This window comes from Trachypithecus francoisi, unplaced genomic scaffold (genome assembly GCF_009764315.1).
Source record: "Trachypithecus francoisi isolate TF-2019V2 unplaced genomic scaffold, Tfra_2.0 Lachesis_group4, whole genome shotgun sequence".
In the NCBI taxonomy this organism is placed as follows: domain Eukaryota; kingdom Metazoa; phylum Chordata; class Mammalia; order Primates; family Cercopithecidae; genus Trachypithecus; species Trachypithecus francoisi.
Window position 1 is genome coordinate 90,070,310 of NW_022681469.1, and position 21,579 is coordinate 90,091,888.

A 21,579-nucleotide genomic window follows, 5' to 3' on the forward strand; every position below is an offset into this window, starting at 1 on the left:
TGCTTAAGTACTCAATTTGAGAGAGAGAAAGAGGTTGACAAAGGATTCCATGACTTCTAGTCTTCAAATGATCAAAACTGAGGACCTGGTGAAGGTTTCAGGAAACCACTTCTTTAATTGATTCTCTTTCCATGTAAAATGTATTTCAAAGGATAATAGCCTACGGTTTGACTCCAAAGCTTCAGTGTAGATGAGGAATTCTTCTGGTTGAACTGTATAGCTAATGCTCAATTACCTTAGCTTCTATTGAACCATATTCTAAACACCTTCCTTTGTAACCATCACCTTGTGCAGAAGTCTGTATTTTTAGCCTTTAAGCAGAGCTCAAGCACTGTATTTAGACATCTGACTTGAAGACTAAAATTTGCTCAGTGAGCAGAACAAATGTTCAGAAAATAACATTTCAAGGTTAGAGTTAGTGTCCTGAATAAAATCCCTTTTCTCCTTTTTCTCCGTATTGAATATAACATAAATAATGTACCATGACTGACTTTTAAGATTAAAAATCAGAGAATAACAGTGAACTTGGAAAGGGAAGAGAGCATAATTAAAAACTGAAGGGGCTTCTGTTGAACAATTGTTTGCCTGAAACTAAGTACACATTTTATTCTTGACTCAATAGGATTATGAATCTTAAAAGGATTTTTAAAACTATATAGTAAAGCTTTTAGAAAAAAGGCCTGAATAAGCCTGTAGCTACTGTAAAAAATATTGAAAGAAACATACACACACAGAATCATCATAATATCTTTCTTAGTATAAGGAGGAAAAAACTAAATATTGTTTATTGCTAGTAGTTACAGTAATTGTATTTATCAGTTTTTGACTGTTTACAATGTGTTAGTCACTGTGCAAGGCCCTGCATATAATAAACCTAATATAATGTTCACAGCAATTCTATGGAATAGGTATTATAAATCCCATTTTGTAAATGAGAAATCAAGTCCAGAAAGTTTAATAACATTCTAAAGATTATGTGATTAGTAAATGGAAGTATATTGTGAATATTTCTCAAGAAAATCTCAAAATGGTGCCCAAGACTCCCTGTCTTTGAGAAATAAAAACATTTTATTTCTTAGGAGAAATAAATGAGAGTGATACATTGTGATTATTATTCTTAAACAAGACAATGCAAGGTCCCAGGATCCTTTTCTGAAAGGGAAATGACATATTTGCACAAAGGGAAAGTGATTATCACTTGCTGAGTGTTCCCTTAAGAATTCTGCTCACTTGGATTATGTGTAATTTGGTGAAGAATTTATCCCCATGTGTTCCATGAGGCAAAAGGATGTTGCACTTGCACTTCACAATGCATCCATACCAATCCACTGGGGGAAAAGTAATAAATGAATCTGGGTACTGCCTCCTCTTGGCCACATGGTTGATGTTGTAATCTTCACTCTGTACAGCCAGTCACTGTGTGGACAGAACTAGCTAGAGCTCAGGACTATTTGACTGATTAAAGATTCCCACTGTTAAAATTAGGGCTGAAAGAAATGTTGGAAATTCTGAATATTTTTTAGGTCCTGCATTTGAAAGGTAATAAATGGGGCATATGAAACTCTTTGACCTTTTCCTGGTTCTCAGTGCCTTGAAATTTCTATCTCAATTTTTTAGATACTCAACACTCTAACCCAGCAAGGGGAGATATTTCATAGTAGGGCATAGTAATAATATAAGAAGAGTGTATTAGTCTGTTTTCACACTGCTATAAAGAACTACTTGAGACTGGGCAATTTAGGAAGAAAAGAGGTTTCACTGACTCACAGTTCTGAAGGCTCAACAGGAAGCCTGACTGGGAGGCCTCAGGAAACTTACAATTATGGTGGAAGGCGAAGAGGAAACAGGCAGCTTCTTCACATGGTGGCAGGAGGGAGCAAAGGGGGACGTGCCACACACTTTCAAACAACCAGATCTCCTGAGAACTCACTCACAATCACGAGAACAGCCAAGGGGAAGTCCACCCCCATAATCCAATCACCTCTCACCAGGTCCCTCCACCGATATGTGGGGATTACAATTCAAGATGAGATTTAGGTGGGGACACAGAGCCAAACCATAGCAAAGGGATTGAGTAAAGCAAAGGTGAATTAGAGATTTGTTTTAAATGTAGTGGAATACCAAGTTTATGTAGCAGAAAGTATAACAGTGGTATGGCTATTATTTGGTGAACCGATTATCATTCTTTTTTGCATAATAGGTTGTGAGTGTACATGGCCCAATGGTATCTTAATTCTTCGTTTGAAATTCTAAAGATTTGCGTTTCATTTTTGTTAAGCATGTTGCATTACTCTAAAACAGATTTTAAAAGAAAGTTACTGAAATATAATTCCATATAGTTACTGAGTCACTGACTTTTTCAGAACTCTTATAGGTAATCACCCTTATTTATAGATGGGAAACATTCAGCTGCAGAATTAAATGATTTGCTCGAAAGGAAACCGGAATAAATGGCAGAATCAACCACCTAATACTTTGGATTTTTGGAAAGTATTAAAAATAAATCAAAACAACAAAGTTCTCCATTTCTTTGTTTGTGGAGTATTCTCCCCTCTGGCCCCAGCAAAATAAAAAGTCAGAAAGGAGATCCTCTGGAAATTAAATCAATGTGTTTAAAGTTAAACCCTGCCTCATGTCACTTGTACAATTTACACAACATTCATATCCTTAAGTGCTACCATAATTTTGTGAATGTGAGCATAAAGAAGTCCAGGAGGCCACCAAATTGTTCTCACTGGCTTTTTGTGTAGTGTAGGATAATGAGGCAATTTTTGCTTTGTCTATATATATTTTGTGTATTACTTGATTTTATGATCATATATTATTTGTATGACTTTAGCTTTAAAGTCATACAAACAATTATAAATGTAATTTGGTATTTACAACACACATACACACACACATATATATTTTTTTTCATTAAACATTAGGCGAATGGTGGTTACATGAAACATGAAACTCTGGGACTACTTCTGTTTCACAGGTTCAGATCCTGTGTCCTGACTTTTGGTCTGAAAAATATAGGCTTGGTTAATGTATTCAATTGTGTACTTTTACCCAATTCTCCTTTACCTCCTATTTCATCTTCCACCATAGTAACTTTAGACAAGAAAAGTATGTTTGAAGATTACCACAGGTTAACTACCTGTATTCCTTTATAAAATCTTTGTATGTAGTGTTAGTCTTTGGTTTTGTGGTCAGGATCGACTATAATCAATTCTGATTCTTGATTTGTCAAATGTGAGACCTTGGCCAATTTATCTAATCTTTGGGTAAATTAGTCTCCCCATGTGTAAATTAGGTATGAGAAAACTTAACCTGTAGGGTTGTTGTGGTAACTAAAAGACCTCCAATTTGTTCAGTGCTTGGTTTTATAGGGACTAGATACAGGAAGATTTCTTTCTTCTTCTTTTGATTTAAATCCAACACTCAATGTTACTGTTGTCCCAGGTAAAATTTTAAGTATTCATTTTGCTATAAATCAGACATGATTTTCAGCACTCTGTTTTAAAAAGTAATGTGATTTCTTGTGGAATAACTAAAATAAGGACCCACTGACAGTTGTTTCCACATTAAAGTGAGGTGGATTTCACCCTAAAGCTTCTGAGTTGCCAGGCAAGCTTCACTTGATCAAGGAGAAAAATTAAAATCCACTAAACCAAAGTAAAATGAAATAAAATTCCAGAAGCTAAAGGACAAGTAAAGGACACAGTCTTCACACTCTGGGCTTTTCTTTTGGTCTTTTTTCCATTGACTGTGGGGTAAAATTTGGGGGAAATTGTGAGGGTGTGAATGGCAAGTGTATGTTTGGGTTCTAAGACTTGGGTCATAATACCAAGTCATAATGTGTATTTTTCTATCCCCTCTCTTATTCAATATTGTTCATTTTTTAGTGTTATTCAATATTTTCAGTATCATGATTTGTAGAAGTTTTTATAATAATGACATATAATTATACCATAATTTCTTTTATTATTTTCCTTATATTGGGAATATACACCATTTGCAATTATTCAGTGACACTTTAAAGTAGCAGTGTGATGGACATTCATTTACATAAATCGCCATCCACATCCTTGACTTTTTTTTGTTTGTAAATGATTCCTAGAAATAGAATCACTCTTAAGGAGTGTGAACGTTTTAAAAGATTTTTGATATAGTGTGACATTTTTTTCCCTGGGAAAGGTGTACCAATTTACACTCCTACTAGCAGTGTTTTTCACATCATGTGCTTGTCGTCATCTATTAGCATCAATGATAGGTAAAAATGTTAATGTGTCATAATTTATATTTATTTGCTTCCCAGTGAAGTTGAGTATTATGTTTTATGTTTACTAGAGAAGACGGGCACACTGGAATGCTCCTTCTTTTCAGCAAGTATATATTTAGACACATTGTGTTCCAGTGGTAGTTTTTCTCATTTATTTAAATATATGTCAATAAGTAAAATCTTGGCTGCAAACAGTCATCTTAGCACTAAATTTAGTCAAGTGTCAAAGGCATTTTAAAGACACTAAATTTGGGATGCATCTCAGAAATACATACTACATGATACTATGCTGATGAGATTTTCTTTTTATGCTGGGCAATTGGTAATTTTGTTTACCCTGGATTCCCCTGCAATGTTGAACTAGCAACTTTCAAACCTACAAACATCTGCTTTTGTAATCAAAATTGAAAGATACAATTGAAAGGAAAGATTTAGTTCACAAACTGTATAATCTTCTGATTCTGCAGAATTGAAATGAACAAACTTGAACACATATTTAAGAACGCAAACTCTAGTCAGCATATAACTTAAGACAGGAAAAAGGTTGAATTTCCTTTCAAAATAAGCACCATGCATGACCATGCTTCCTAAGAAAAAAAGAAAAGGTAATATCTCTAAAAATTGTATCATCATTATTTTCATACCGGTTACCATGGTCCAATTAGTCCCTCTGTATACAGTCTAGTGGTACATTTTTCTAAATTGTGAAAATTCAATAATAATTACAGAACGTATAGTGTATATAAATGTGTGTTTTAAGTGGTCTTATGTATGATTTCAGGATGTTGTGTTTTGGTACCTAGGAGGGTCAGCTTTGAATCATTTCTAGTTACATATTTCTAATTTGGGGGAAAATCAGTTTTTATAGGAATAAAATGTGGTCCAAGTCTTCAGCAGAGTGAAGGAGAAGACTGAATTATAAAAAGAGAGTTTAATAAAGTATTTTTTAAGCCTTAGAGGAAGTTAATAAAATAATTTTATTGAATTCCATCATGACTCAGCTTCTAATATTAATTTTGTAAATAGGAAAAAGGTAATTAAATTACTAAAGCACCTTCATTTTAAAGGTTAACTTTATTATTATTGCTCATAGGAAAGTTTATTTTTTACCACTTTTAGAACCTAGGTCTTTTTAAATTGATGCACAATTCATTTGAGTGCTTTCTATGATGCGCAGTCAGACCTGCATCCTTCCTGTGTGGGCTCTGACTATCTAATACAAGAGATAATATAATGACTTACATATCTAGAACACAAGGTAATTATTCCATTACCTGGGCATATCCCTGTTCTGATTTGCAGACAGTTTAATTTTTACATCTGATCTTTAACCAGTGCTTGAGATGAAACAGAACTGGGTATTTGAAAGGAATTTAATTTGTTTTGCCCATTTTAATGGTAGTTTTTTCTGAGTGTATTTAAAGAGCTTTTTATAACTACCATCTTCCAATTTTTAAAATGGAAATATATTTTCTATTGCTTATTTTTTTACTGCAAAGCCTTATGTATTTATTTTAGAAAAATTAGAAAATACTGCAAAGAAAAAAGAAAAACAAAAAAGTAATAGAGAATTCTAATTAATATGTTGGCAGATACTCCAGTTTATTCTATATAATTCCTATATACAATAGGGGATCAAAGTACTTGTTACGTTGAATACCATACTCTGACGTTACATATTTTGTAAATGTTGTTATATGTTTTTGATTGAGCAACCAATAATCCTGTTAGCCTGAAGACAAACTTTGTATAGTTCAAAGAGTGTTTGCCAACTCTTTTTTAAAAAGGAGGTTTCACATAAAAATCCAGATGTCCACCTTCTTTTGATAAATGAGGGTTTTGTGCTGCTGGGGCTGACTCCTGGTTGGCCACAGTTGAGAGCAGATGGCCACAGTTGGCCTTAGCCAGCAGGAGCATGCACTCTGCATTCAGCACATTGCTGTCCTGGTCTCCTTCACATCTTGATATGCCTACCTGACTCCCAAAACCAGCTGTTTGCAGGGCAGTAGTTTGTCTAGGATAGTGCGTTCAACAAGGCTGTACTGGCCCCTAAGGGAAGATTTGAAAGTGTTTTCTGGATGCCACAGTGCTTGGAGGGCACTATTGGCATTTAGTGGACTGCTGTCCTGTTATGTGAGAGGCCATCCTGGACCTGGAAGTTGTGTCCTGCATTTTCAACAATCCCTTTGGGTATTCATGTAGGTGAAACACCTGTTTATAATTATTTGAGCCTAGAAAAAAAATTGGTTGCACATATAAAAACTGCTTTAATTCAATTTTAGTATACATTGAATTTCCTAAGACTACAACTACTGTAAAATTTCAGGTAAAATTGTTCTTTGCTTTGGAAGGTTTACTGTGCATTGTTCACCATTAGGAAAACCATGTCACTGACAACAAAGTGGCTCATGGTATTTGAATAACCAACACAATGCAGCTCCATCAGTGTTCATTTGTAGCACCCTTGTTCGATATAACAAAAAGCAAAATTAACACTTCTTTAACTTTTTTTATGAATAAGAAATCTCAGATCTTATGAGAGAATATTAATACTTCTTTGTGTGTTTTTCACTTTTACCATCTATAATTTGCCTTGGCATGTTATCTAGACTTCAGTTACTCTTATTTTCCTTTTATCACTTGCCTGTAAGCCTGATTTATTGTTTCTTATTCTAATACTAAATTTTAGCCTAATGTCCATGCAACCACTCAACCCTCCAGTCTTTCACTTTCTTAACCTTCTTGAAAGTACTGGCTTCTTATTACTTCTCTTTAATTCATATTTACTTGTTGGTAGTAGGGTAGGCATCAGATAAGTTCCTCAATATGGAGGTTATGCTCATGCCTGGGGCACTTTATGACTAAAAAGAATATTATTATAGAGGTTGTTTGTATAAACTATGAGCTTTGTATTAGGTTAGTAAAAGAGGCATTACAAAATACTTGTTTTTAAATGTGAAGTTTTGTGCTTGAGCAGCTTAATGCTCTAGGTGAGCATAGAGAATATACATTGGTCCTAAAGAGGCTTGCAGGCTTCTAGAAAGACATTACATAGAAATAAGTTATGTCTAGACTGAGAGGATGATGAAATATGCTCCAGGATTTCAGAGAGGGGCAAGTAGGTATGTTTGAATGGGTGAGGAAGGCCTGTGGATGAAGCCGAGGAGGTGCCAACTAACCTAGATGCTTGGGGAAGCTGTTAAGAGTTTTGGAGAAGGGGACAATGAAGCAAAGTTCTCTCCCTTCTTTTTCACTTACCCCCATTCTTTTTCCTCTAGAACTGTGTCTTTTCTTCTTTCTTTCCTGAAGATGCAAAAGCTACAGATGTAAATGAGAGGGACTAAAGCCAGAGTCATGACTGTGAAGTATTGATTTCAGGTATTTGTTCTTAAACTCAGACCAAATATAAAAAGATGACCTTGGGGGCTTAGAATTGTGCTTTTTGTTCTTCAAGAGAATTTATTGGAGAGATCTCAGAGTAAGACATTGCTTGTATTTTCCTTCAGCGTAGTACTTAGATTTTCATTTTCTTAAATCTAATTATAAAAGAGACTTAGGAGGTGGAAAACAAATTCAGTAAGTCTTCAAAGTTTTTCTTTTCTTTATTTTATAAGCTAAGTATCATCGAATTGGGGGAATACTAAGAAGGGTATCAGTGACAGAATCGCTAGTTTCCTCGACCTGCCTCAGCTTACCAAATTTAACTCGTTTTGTGAAATTATCACCACATGTAAATATATATAAAAAATTAGAATTTCTTCGAAGAAACATTTTCTTAGCCAATCAAAAGCAAGAGCTAATGAGACTTCAGGATGATTTGGTTTTCAGACTTTTTTTTCCAATGCCACAATGCTTAGATATGGTGGGAAAGGCACTTCAAAGTGAGTACTCCAGATTTAATTCAAATGCACCCATTTAAGTAGCTCAGAAAATTGCATAATCTAGGGTTCTGGAGTGACAGTGTTTTATATGTTGAAATCTTTTGGAGTGAGATTGAAACAGCAAAATCATTTTATTTCATTAAAATCGGTCTCAGCCTCTTCTTTTTCCTTTCATTCACTGCAGGCCTTTCCATCTAGGAAACAATTCATAGCTGCTTCTTCAGAGGATGTCTACTTTTCCCTCATTCAGAGGGACACATTTGGTCGTTTGCCCTGTGTTTTAATTAGTAAGCTTCAGAGAAAGAGAGTCATCGGAGCCAGGGCCCCCAGTTGTGGAAGTTTCTATATCCGGTAAATTGGATCCATTCCAGGGCAGAATCATTTATCAACAAATGAAACACCAGCCACTTCCCACACGTCCTCTGATTGCATTAAAAAAATCACTCCCCTTCCTACCCAAATTGAGTATGCTTAGAGTATGGAGCTGATGAACATTCTCTTTCCTCCTCCTTCTCCTCCTCCTCCTCCTCCTGCTCCTCCTCCTCCTCCTCCTCCTGTTGAATTGCTGGTTTCTGTAATCTATTAGGCTTCTTATTAATAGTAATAAAATGTTCATTCATTAACTCTCTCATGCCTACATACCAGATATAGTCACTCTCTTTGCCCCCAAGTTATGCAGTCTTTATAAGGCTGTTCAGTAGCAGAGAAATGAGCTGGGAAAACTGATACTGCATCTGTAGCATCAGGTACTATTTAACCAGTGGGAGGGACTGATAAAATTAGCAAGTTGACTAACCACTTCCCTTCCTTGTGGCTCTTTAATATTATAACGGATACAGAAAAGTTCAGAAGGACTGAGCTAGTTTGCAAACCACGGCACACTTTGGCAAAGAGGGAATGCACAATAAAACGGGTAAGTTTCTTTCTTTTAACCTTTTAAGAGAACTGTGAAAAAGATAATGGAGTAGATATTTTTAAGTTTGACTCTGCAAATCGTCTTTAATAATTTGTAGGCTGTGGAAAGATAAACCTGTCATGAGGAGGGAAGCAAAAGGTTTTTCCAATCAGTAGCAGCAACAACAACAAAAATTACATTGAGCAAAAAATTTAACTGTGAGAATGCCTTTATTATTTCAGATAGATAAGACTAAAGTGTTTTTGGGAGAGGGTTCTTGAATTAGTAAAAATATTGATAAATAAGTTCCTGTACTCTGAGTTTTTGAAATTTAGCCTGGAATTGTCAGCAGGGGCTTTATCTACTGAAGCTGAATGTCCGTCTGGATCTTGAAACAGCTTAGTCTTCTATTGTCTTCTTTGTGGTTAAAATTTTTTGTTGCTTTTAACTCTTTTATTATCAAAAAGTTTAAACACAAGCAAAAATAGAGTGAATAGTGTAGAGATTTCCCATGCATCTATCACACGCCTTCAATAGCTATAACTTCAGAGCCCAGGTTGTGTCATCCACACACTCCCTCCTTCAATCTAGTTGAATTGCAACATTTTGAAATATGCCCATTGTGAACATTAAATAAAAGAGGTCTAGGATTTCCTAAAGGCTTATACCAGCTCAGCAGTATAAGGTTTAGAGAAATATTATTACATAAAATTGAATTATGAGTCATAAAAAGCACAAATGAGTTTCCAGTGGTTGTTTCACCAGTGGGAACAGGAGTAGGGGATGGTAGATATTAAGATTGTAGTCTCTGGAGCCAAACTGTTTGGGGTCAAATTTTGGTTCCATCACAATCCAGTATCCTTAAGACAGTTTCTTAACCTTTCTGTGTCTCAGTTTCCTCACCTGAAAATGAATACAATAGCACTGATCTGAGCATGAGGGATGATGAACCAGTGCGTGCCAAGACTCTGAAAATTGCTGGGAACATAGAATGCTCACTGTTAGCCTACAACTGTTGGTCAGAATTATTAGAGTGATGGTAGGGTTGTGATTTGTCCAAGTAGAAAGCCAAAGGTTGTATCTGAGCATATTGGGCTGTCTTCTGACCATTGCTTTTCTCCTGATTATTTTATAATACCAGGCTAGGAAAAGTCTCCATTGAGATGTCTTGCTTGCTTTTGCACCCTCTAAAAACTCCTTGCTCTTGCTTCAGTCCTCTCCTGCTCTGAATTAATTCTCTCTACAAACAAAAGGTATCTGAGCTTGTCTTGCTCACCCTCTCACTTTGAGGACAAGAGAGTAGAGATTTGTCTAAGCTCACAGAGCAAGGAGTAGATGTGATGGAAAAGACCCCCTGTCATGGGCTTCATGGACTCCTCTAATGTCTGTTTGAAGGGGCACTGCAGTTGGGTTTAGGAAACACTGTTGGGCCTGAGAGGCTGCCTCATGTCTGAGCTCTTATGCATCTGTCTCTGATGTAGAGGTCTTCCAGGGCTGCAAGTTACTCAGATACTCTTTTCATTGCTAATCAGAATGGTGAAATTCTGAGGATGGCAACAAATGGATGGTGAGGACCTTCCCTAAGCTATTTTTTTCTATACTATTCATCAAATAGTAATGGCTGTCATTTATTGAGCATTGACAATGCACCTGGCACTGTGCTGTGTGATTTTCTTATTTACTCCTCCCTATATCCCTATGTGACATTTACTATTAATATCTTCATTTTATAGAAAAGAAACTAAGGTACAGAGAAGCTAAGCTACTTACTCAGCTGATAAGAGACAGCCAGAATTTTGTTCCAAGTCTGTCTGACTTCTTAGAGCATTTGTCCACAAGAAATAGATTTGTTCAAACATGTGCACTCGAAATGCATCTGTGGTTTTGCTCTTAAGCTTCCTGAAGATGAAAGTCATCAGTATTCCTATAAAGCAAGCTGAATGGAAAACCTTTTCTCTAGTAATAGTTTTCCCACAGTGAATTTTCATAATGCCTAATTACAAGCTGGAAATTTGTCATAAATCTTGACAAATACAGAGGCGGTTGGGGGTGGTGTGGAGTTACCACTGTAAAAAGTAAATATTGAACTGACAGGTAAAAAAAGATATGCTCTTTTAGTAAATTAACCATGCTTCAGTGGTGGATTTTGTTTTTAAGGCCATTTGTCTCTCTTGAGGTTTTGTAGAGGAGGGTGAAATACATCTAAGTCAGTTTTTGAGAACATGCAGTGCTGTTGTAAAACAAATGATAAACACTGATGCGCTGCAGAAATAAAAGTTGGCTGAATCTTCTGGGAGGTGCTGAAGAGAACTGGGACATGCACAGTCAGACATTTTAGAAACCTGGAATTGACTTGAAGTGCTTTATCTTTTACATTACGGGTACAAATGCAAAAATAGAACTGAATGTGTGAATGAAGAGAGAGGTTAATTTCACAAGTTTGGAGAATTTTTTTCCCCTCCAATAGAGTAATGGTGTTTTAAAAAAATCTTTTCTTCACTCAAGGGGACATGGTCTAAAATTTAGAGCTAAAAATGCAAACATCAGATATAAATGATTGACTTGCCTTTTATCAGGCAATCTGATACAATTTGCACTCATTCATTTTTCCTTCATTGGCTACAGTACTTTTGTCATCTTGACAGAATCAGTTAAGCTTTACCTATAAAAATATTGGTAGAGATTTGAAATCATATGATCTTTTTGCAGAAAAAGAAAAGGATAAAGAGAATTGCAGTTGCCAGTGTTGGGGTGAGTGAAGTGGGAAGGGTCACTGTTATGTTGCATTCTTGGATTCTTAACCTTTGAGAAAGCAGAGCAGCTCTTTAGTACTGGCCACTGCAAACCATTTTCCAGAATTTTTCCATCATCTGTTTTTTCTTTTTCTTTTTATCTCTAATGTCTTTATCTCATAAGAACATATTCACAACCTGTAAAGCAGGGTTTAGGGTTGGAAATTTCTGTGTTTGTCTGTCAATCGAGACAGATTCAGAGTGCTATTTAGCTTGTCAGTGTCCACTTCTTTGTGCACTCATGTGATTTCTGGTGGGGTTGGTCACCCATTGGATTACTGTGTACTAGTGCCTTCATGTTTGCAGATTGTTTTCTATCCTAATATTTAACATTTGTCAATGCATTATGTCACTGCTATTATTAAATGTGAAAATTCAGTAAGTTTTAAAAATCAATAAACATTAATTAATGCTTGATTTAATTATTAACTTAATTTAAATTTTAAAAATAACATGTATTAAAAGTCTTGAATAGATGAAGCATTGTTTTCCCTTGAGATGAATTCTGTCTTCATTTGTTCTTTTGTCCATTTATTCACAATTGCTTAGCATCTCCTGCTGGAGATCCAGAAATCAATAATCACAGTTTGTGCCCTCAGAAAGTTCACGGGTTTGGGGTGAAAAACAGTTTTATGAAATAAATGATGCTATAGTTCACCAAATATATTCTAACTACATTGGACCGTCTGCATTGGGAGAGAGGGTGCGTGTGTATGGATAATCCCAGACCCTGGGATTAGAGAATCATGGTTCAAAGCCCATTACTCTCTGGTTTTGGGTATTTAACTAATGTTCTTAGGCCATGATTTCTTCACCTGTAAAATGATACTGAGCTCCTAGGAGTGTTGTATTAATTTAACATGTGATACATGTTAAGTATTTATATAGCATATCCTGTAGTCTTTGGGGGATCAAGGATAGTCTCTCAAATGAAGTTAACTTTAAACAGCCTGAATGGTGTAGATGCTTCTAGTCACAGGGAACTGGATATGTCAAAATGGAAAAGAGTTTTGCCTGTTTGAGAAAGAGAGTAAAGGTCAGCATGGCTGAAACATGTCAAAAGTGGGGAAGTTTCTTAGAGGTACTGGAAGAGTCCAGATCATGCTGAGCCTAGTAGGTCATGTTATGCAGCTGCATGTTGTGCAAGTGCAATCAGAAGTGATTGAAAGGTTTACACAGGGAGTTGCATGACCTGAATAATATTTTTAAACTAGTTGCAGAGTGGAGAATAGATTCGTGAAGAGCAAGAGTAGACACATGGAAATAGGTTAGAAAATTGTTTCAATAGCTTAGTCCAAAAATGATGGCCATTTGGATTAAACAGTGTCGGGGTGTAGGGGCAGTGGACTGAGTGAGAAATCCTGTATAATTAATAGGACTTGGTAAACAGCTGAATGTTGTTGGGGAGTGCCAATTATGATCCTATGGTGTTTAGCAACTGGGTTTAGTGAGATGTCATGTGTGAAGATGGGCAAATTGGAAGAAGAGCAGGCTTGAACTTCTCAATTTACATGCTTTTGAAACATTCAAGGGGAGATGTCAAGTAGGCATAAGACATCATGTAGATGTTAAGTGAAGCCATGGAGATAGATGTGATCACTCAGAGAGATGGGATGAAGTGAGAAAATCTGAGGACCCAGTACTCAACCACTGGAAATTCCAAAATTTAGAGGACAGAGGAGAAGAAGCCAGTAAAGGAGGTGGATAAGTCATGGTCAGAGAAAAGGGAAAATAAGGAAGTTGTAGTTTTTAAGGAAAACATAAGAAAATAGCATATTCAGGAGAAAGGAGTGATTATCCATGTCAAATACTAAGGAGCTAATAAATAATCAAAAAACACCATGGAATTGGTATCATGGAGCTCACTGACATAAATATAGAAAATATAATTTCTTTAAAATTGCATTGGATTTTAACATACTGACTAATCAAGTTTACTGTTGACCAATTGAATAAATATATGAAGACAATAAAAGAGACATATTATTTTCCCAAGTGGCAGTATATTTAGAAATTATCTTACTTCTATCTTTATGTAACTGTATGGTATACAAGGAAGCAGTAATAAACTATGTTGGTCTAAACTTACTTCCCTGGAAGTGCAAAGTACTTGAATTCAGCACTTTCTTCTTGTGTATTCCAATATCAAGATTACCAGGTACCATTGCTGAGGGAACCATTTGCATAGACCAGTAATTCTCAACTGGGGGCAGTTTGGTACCCCAGAGCACATTTGGCAATGTCTAGACATATTTTTGATTATTACAGCTGGTGGCAGGTATGTTACCCAGCATCTAGGGAGAAGAGGCCAGGGATGCTGCTGAATATCCTGTAATGCACCAGACAGCCCCCCACAACAAATAATTATTTGGCACCAAATGTCAATAGTGCTGAAACTGAGAAACCTTGACATAGACTAATGCAGACCTGCTCAGTGCCTAACATCAGGCCTTGACAATAGTAGATCTTCACTAGAATTGTTCTGCAGGAGAGTGTTAGATCCTTTACTGCCTTTCGTTCATGGTTTACCAATAGGTTTCTGTAGTAAGTGATCTTTGAATTTGGTTTTTATCTTGAAACTTCTTTGTAAAAAACAAAGTGAATAAATAAAAGTATTGTGCACTCACATGAATTACCTCTGCAGAATTTTCAATACAATTTATCTATGTGGTTAAAAATAGAGGACAGTGCTCCACCCAGTGCATGTTAGACTTCTTACATCAAAACTGGATTCTTTATGTAGAGTTAGTTCCTATGCTGAAGTACATATTAGAGAAGTTTCAGTATTAAAAACATAATTTAAACATTTAATAGATTTATTTTCTTTTTTTTTTTTTTTGAGACGGAGTCTCACTCTGTCGCCGGGGCTGGAGTGCAATGGCCGGATCTCAGCTCACTGCAAGCTCCGCCTCCCGGGTTCACGCCATTCTCCTGCCTCAGCCTCCCGAGTAGCTGCGACTACAGGCGCCCGCCACCTCGCCCGGCTAGTTTTTTTGTATTTTTTAGTAGAGACGGGGTTTCACTGTGTTAGCCAGGATGGTCTCGATCTCCTGACCTCGTGATCTGCCCGTCTCGGCCTCCCAAAGTGCTGGGATTACAGGCTTGAGCCACCGCGCCCGACCAGATTTATTTTCTTAAAATGTGTAAAGATCTACTTCTTTAAAAATAATAAATTTTATTTTCTCTTGATTATAACATAGTTCGTATAGCTCATATTTGTGTGTGTGTGTGTGTGTGTGTAACTATAATAAACTCTTAGATACCCACAACCAAGGCAGGATATGGAATTTAACCATTATCAATAAAACCCCCATGTGAATTCCCCTCTTTGCCAAGGAGAAACACATTTCTGAATATTTTGTTTCTTGTTTCCTTGTATTAAAATTCCACTACATATATATGTATCCCCAAACGAAGTATGAAATGAGTTTTTAAAATGTCTATGCCTGTAGGGTAGATTAGCAAGGAGAGCCATGGAAAAAATAAAACAAACTCAATGGTTATTTGAGAAATGCAGACACATGGCTTTGAGGCTTGGTACCAAGCGTGGGGGCAGTGGCACCATTAGAAAGAAGTAGACATTTCTGTGACTGTCTGCCTCTGTGGAGAAAGGGGGAGCCTAAGGTCAAGATGACAGTGGTTTAAATACAGTGTTAGAATGGAGGTTTTATGAACAGAATCGCAGAAGGAGGCAGGGGACAAGAAGCACACAGGCTGAGACAGACTTTGTATGCGGTGCCTTCTTTTAGGAAGATTGAAGTGCCATGTTTATTGTCTAGACTTGTACTTGCCATGGAAGCAGGACATCTGAGAGCTTGCTCTGTCTGGGCAATTCAAGATGGAAACTTAGAAACGTCATTGTTGAACAGTAGAACTGGAGGTGAAGATTTGAGAAACTTCAGTGTAGTTGCGAGTTGAAGCCACATGAAAGGAAGAAACCTGGGGACAAGAAGCTTAGGAAATGCCCATCACTAATGGTGGTATTGAAAACACATTATAAGCTTTTGCTATGGCTATTGCTTATCTTTATTTAAAAACTTTCAGTCATTTTATTTCCACGTATGGGCTTCCTTGGGCTGTCTTTACAATAAATGTTATGGTAGGGGATTATTAGGCTGGCGCAAAAGTAACTGTGGTTTTTGCCATTAAACGGAGTGGACCAAAGAATTTTGCACCAATTCTTTGGTCCATGTGTCTGCATTTCTCAAATAGCCATTGAGTTTGTTTTATTTTTCTGACTGCTCTCCTTGCCAATCCATCCTACTGGCATAGACATTTAAAAACTCTAATTTCATACCTTGTTTGGGGATACATAAATACATAGTAGAATTTTAACAAAATGTTAAATGTTTGAATGCTACCATAACATTCTAAACTAGGTTAGATTCTTGTGACAGTAAATAGGATATTATGGTTTGGCTTGGAATTCTTGTAAGACTTGGAACAGTTTTTAGTCCTGATCCAAAAGAGTTTAGTCATGAGAAGAACCACAAGTGGCACAGTAAATGTCAGTGCTAGGTATAAATGTGACCTCAACAAAGTTTGTTTCTAGGGCTGCCATTCTCCTTTTTGATAGTTTCTTTGGTCCTGCATTTCTTCATCTTCACAATAAGAAGTTGGTCTGGATAATGTGTCAAATCATTAAAATAATGTTCTCTGCTTTTTAACCTTCATGACCTTCCATCCTGCCTGAGGCCTGTGCCTGGGTGATTTCACTCTGCCCTTTCTTCTCTCATAGGCCATTTAAATGTTACAGCTCTAAATTCGTTTTTCTCAGAGTCCTGCTACTTACTAATGCTAAAATACAAGTCTGTATTATTTCCAGTAATTCACAATACACTATGATTGGCCCATATATTCACTCCCAGATGGCTTCTTCACTGGGGGTTTCACTGCCTCATCCTAAAGTAGTGCTTAATGGTAGACCATTCAGGTAGCATGGCAGAGGTAAGCTAAACAGGGTGATATTGTTATTATTTATTTTCACAAGTACTTTTCTGATCCATATTTATCTAACCTTTATAAACATAACATTAGAAATGTAAGACCTACATTTTTATGTTTTTCTTACTTGAGATAATTTTCAAAAGTTTTTACTTTTTACAGTCAAAACTTTTTAAGTTTTACAGTCAACGAACTTTCTTTGTTTAGCTTATTTTTGAATTGACTGACTGTTCTTAAGTCAATTTTTATGTGATCATGTTGCTACATAGGACACTCTTAGTCATATAGCTATAGCTGCGAGCTGGTTTAAATATCCCATATAAAAAGTTATAAAAATAAATAGTAAAGCTGTTATTATGAATTTACCTATAGGAAAACTGAAATTTTATTAAAAATTTCTTATCAGCATTTTGTGGTTTTGTAACAACACCATGAATTAAAACCCAGTAAGTAGGAGGGAAAGTATTCTATATTTGTAGTTAGGATTGTATCTGTTTGATTCAAAATGATGAGTTAGATTTTAAACTTATTTTGGAGCCCAACTTTTCTTGAGTTTCCAAATGAATAAAGATATTTATATAATAAACATTCAGTTTATTACTGAAAAATGAATTAAGATGACAGTAAATAACCTCAGGTATAGGACTCTGCATTGTAAAGTGGTACATTTAATGTTTATGCAAGAGTAAGATTTTTTTAAAAATTTATTTTAAAAAGTGATTAGCACCTTTGCTGTACAACTCTTAATATTTTTCTTTTTTGTAACACTGCATAAAATTTGAAGTATTTTTTGCTTCAAAATTTGACCTACTTAGAAAAGTTCTGATAATTCCAATGTAATGTATTCCTGGTTTTGTAAGCAAGCGCCTTTGGGTAATGTATTGGAGAGACAAGTAATCTCATCAAGAAGCGTAATGGACCCTATCACATTTCAAGATATATATTTTTTTTCGCTAGAACTTCTGCTTCAAATTTAGTGTGTATTTAATGATACCACACTTAACTGGTGAGGGTACTTTTCCAGCAGTTTAACTCTCTTTGCATACAAATGGTGTTTTGGGTCTGGCTGCCATTACTGATCTTTTCCTTGAAATGAGGTGACATAATTTGATTTTTTATCATCAGGAAAAAAAGGTTTTGTTCATCCTGAGATGTTACAGAAAGAAAGGTTGTCATTGAATGAAATGCATGGCTTGATGCCATTTGTAAAACAGGTTGGTGCTAGCTCAAGAAGGCACGAACAAATTCTTACTTGGTTGAAAAGTATGATTGGCCGAGGGATAAAGGAAAATCTCCAGAATTAGTCATTCGGGGGTTCTACAATGTAGATCTGAAGCAGCACGGAGGAAAGGCTGCCAATCCACCTTAATCTTAGCAAGCACGGAGGAAAGGCTACCAATCCATCTTCATCTTAGCAAGCACTTTTCCTCTTCTTGATTCCAGTGAGCTATGTATTTTAGTCAAAGATGTTAAATTTTGAAGGCTTCTCAAGAGACTCTCATGACAAGCAAGATATTCTTTATTATCTCCTTTTATTATTGAAGCAGTTGAGGTCCTAAGAGACATTAAGTGACTTTCCCAGGAACTCAGATATCACCACCCTAAAATTCAGGTCTTCCTCCCCTTACAGCAGCCTCTCTCTAGATCAAGCTTGTCCAACCCATGGCCTGTGGGCCATGTGCAGCCCAGGGTGTCTTTGAATGCAGCCCAACGCAAATGTGTAAACTTTCCTAAAATGAGATTTTTTTGTAATTTTTTTTTTTTTTTTTTTTTTTAGCTCATCGGCTATCATTAGTGTTAGTGCATTTTATATGTGGCCCAAGACAGTTCTTCCAATGTGACCCAGGGAAACCAAAAGATAGGACACCCCTACTCTAGATATACTGACTTTTCCAAGGAATATCAGGGAGTAAGATCTGTTTTTAGTTGGTTCCACTCCCGGTGGAAGGCTTTCTTCTATACATGTCAGGTTTTCTTTGACTTATCAATACCTTCGTGAAGAAACAATGAACTGAAGGACATTTTAAAAGCAGGTTGTATAAGCCACTAACAAATTTTGAATAATTGCTAGTCTCTGCATATTAGTAAAAAAAAAAAACAAAAACAGTTTAACAATATGTTAACTATATGTAGAAATTATTTTTATCACAATAAAATTAAGACATACTATAAGAACAAATCGACTTAGTTTTTCAGTTTACAATTATCTTCCCAAATTAAATACAAGTAAAGATCTTAATAAATGTAACATAAAGTTCTTGAACTGTATACCACACACTAATCCACATAAACAGACAGGTTATATTAAAACTAGCAAAGCCGTATTTTGTCTATGCTTGCTAGAAAATAAATTTTGTATATATTCTAGAAGACTAAGATAATTTTGTATATGTAACTGACAGAAAATACTTCTACGAGAAATATAATTGTTGTATTAAGGGTTATGAAATGGCAGTCAAAACCCCTAAAGTCATGGATTCTAGTTAATACCGTATAATAAGGGAGAGCTCACACTATTCCTCTTGAATCATGCTGCGAAAACTCCTGTCAAATAAAGAATTATTAAGTTGAGTTAAAGAAATTAATTTGTTTCTTCAAAACTGAAGTTAAGAAATGCAAACATTTTTGTTTTCTGGATGAAAACACTTTTTTTTAATGCAATGCAATTTTCTGAATAAAAGGTTTATTGCATGTGTATTTTGATGACCTTATTATACTCATTTTGCGTGAAATTGTTTAAAAAATAATATTCCCTCAAGTTAAATTGCTCAATTGAAACTTTCCTGCTTCTCAATATAAGCATCAGAATAATACTTTAAGGTCATAATATCAGAAGCCATTGACTAAGTGATTTAAAGATAGAATGTCTATATTCTCAATGGAGCAAATTAATTTAAATATGGGTGAAGTTGCATTTTATGATAGCGCAGGACATTGTTGTCTTGTTTTTTAACCTCACCCTGAAAATAATTATAGGAAAAAGCAATCTGGATACATTATTGATTTTTTTTTTCTTGCATGAAGTGATTTAATCCTCTATTTTATTCTAGAGACTTATTTAGGTTTCATTTACTGTCCCACTGGGATAGTAAATAGCGTAATGCTTTCTTTCATATTACTATCTAAGTATTTAAATGCAGAAATGGAGATGAAAACTTTGACTCCTACTGCATTTGAATGTATGAATTTGCATGTATAAAAATGTACAATAAGCATGTGTATAGAAAAAATCACTGCTATATTTTTTGTAGCTCTTGCTACAGAGACCAAGAGATCAAAATAAATCTGCCCTCAAATGAAAAGTGCCAGCTTCTTCACTTCACATTTCTCCCACCAGACACTCATGTTTAATAATGAGAATGAATAAATGATGCAGTGGATAAAGGTCTATCTTGTTAATTAGATGTTCTCACATGATGAAGTCTTAATACACCTGTGTTTTCCATATTCCCTGTAAATCACCATAGAATTCAAGAAAATGGATCTTGTATGAATCTTCAGATCTATTTATTTTTGTGCATATGCATTTGACCAAGTAATTAATTTAAATGATTTAAATGTTTAATGACTCTACTGCTTTTGAAGTCATATGTGTGGTTCTTAAAAATTTTAAATAATCAGGTGTTAAGAACAGCAGCCTTACCATCAGTTGGTGATTTCCTTAAGTGAAAATTTAAGAGTTGAAGGGCGCAAGTTGTGCAGCAACTAAATAGAAAATGTACTTGTGATTAATCATAATTCCAGTCTGCTTGTTTGTTTGAGCTCTTGGGTCAGTGCTAGTAATCTTACACACTTAATTGACACTTGCAACGTATGCCCATATGCTTAGTTTTCTAATTGTGGTTCTGATGGGGACTCACTTGGCACATGTAGTTTATATGCATCATCTCAATCAGAAAATGAGAAGAAATCCAGATGATATGAAGTATGCAATGTCATCCTTTGGTGAAGGCATTGTTAATGTGTATGGTGTGGCTGGATATGGGGGTTGAGGTGTCAAAGAAGGGCGTTAGTCTTGGAGCCAGGAAGATCTGGATTTTTACATAAGCATATTATTAGCTACTTCAGTGATATTTGCAAACTAACTTTACCTTTCCAAGTCACAGTTTCTTCATTCATAACGCCTTCTTTGTCAGGTGGTAGTAAACTAAAAGGAAAAAATTATGTAAAGTTTCAACCTACTTTCTAGAAGACGTGAAAAAAATTGACTTTGCCTTCATGTGTTTCAGTTTCTTCATCTAAATGTCTGCTCTGTAAGGTAATAGTAATTGTATAAGGTAGTAGTAATTGTACTACTAAGGTAGTAGTAATTGTAAATAGTAGAAAGGTAGAAGTCATTCTGTAAAGCTAGAAACAAACCTTCTAGAAGGCATAGATAAGTGTCTAGTCTATAGTACAGTGTTTGGGGCCTAGGGAGTGCTCAGTAGTCATTTGAGTGACTTAAGGCACTTAGGATACTGACAAGATATTAAACAAATATTATTTCTATGATCTTTTTCAAGAGTTCTTTAACTGGTTGAATTACTAGCTAACACTAGTTAACTATCTCAGTTAAGTAACTTTTTCCTTCAGGTCTTATTTCCCACATATATAATATATAATATAAAGTGTTATTTTTCAGTTACTTTTTTTTCCCCATGGCTTTTCCTAAAAATATGATTTTGCTGGATGCAGTAGCATAAAAAAGCCATTAAAATATTGAGAGTTTTTCATAGAAAGGGTAGAACACCAGTTAATATAATGATTAAGTGTGTGGTAAATTCACCCCACCTGTATTATGGTCAAGTCACTAACATA

General features: G+C 35.5%; 1 long non-coding RNA gene across 1 annotated transcript in view; it reads right to left on the minus strand.

The window, feature by feature from the left end:
• Positions 1-598: 598 nt before the first annotated feature.
• LOC117073607 overlaps positions 599-21,579 on the minus strand; it is a 51,169-nt gene continuing 30,188 nt past the window's right edge. The window contains exons 3-5 of the long non-coding RNA XR_004433293.1: positions 18,795-18,856; positions 9,896-9,906; positions 599-609 (exon numbers count right to left, since the gene is read on the minus strand). This is a non-coding gene — a long non-coding RNA (uncharacterized LOC117073607). The remainder of the gene's footprint in view (positions 610-9,895; positions 9,907-18,794; positions 18,857-21,579) is intronic.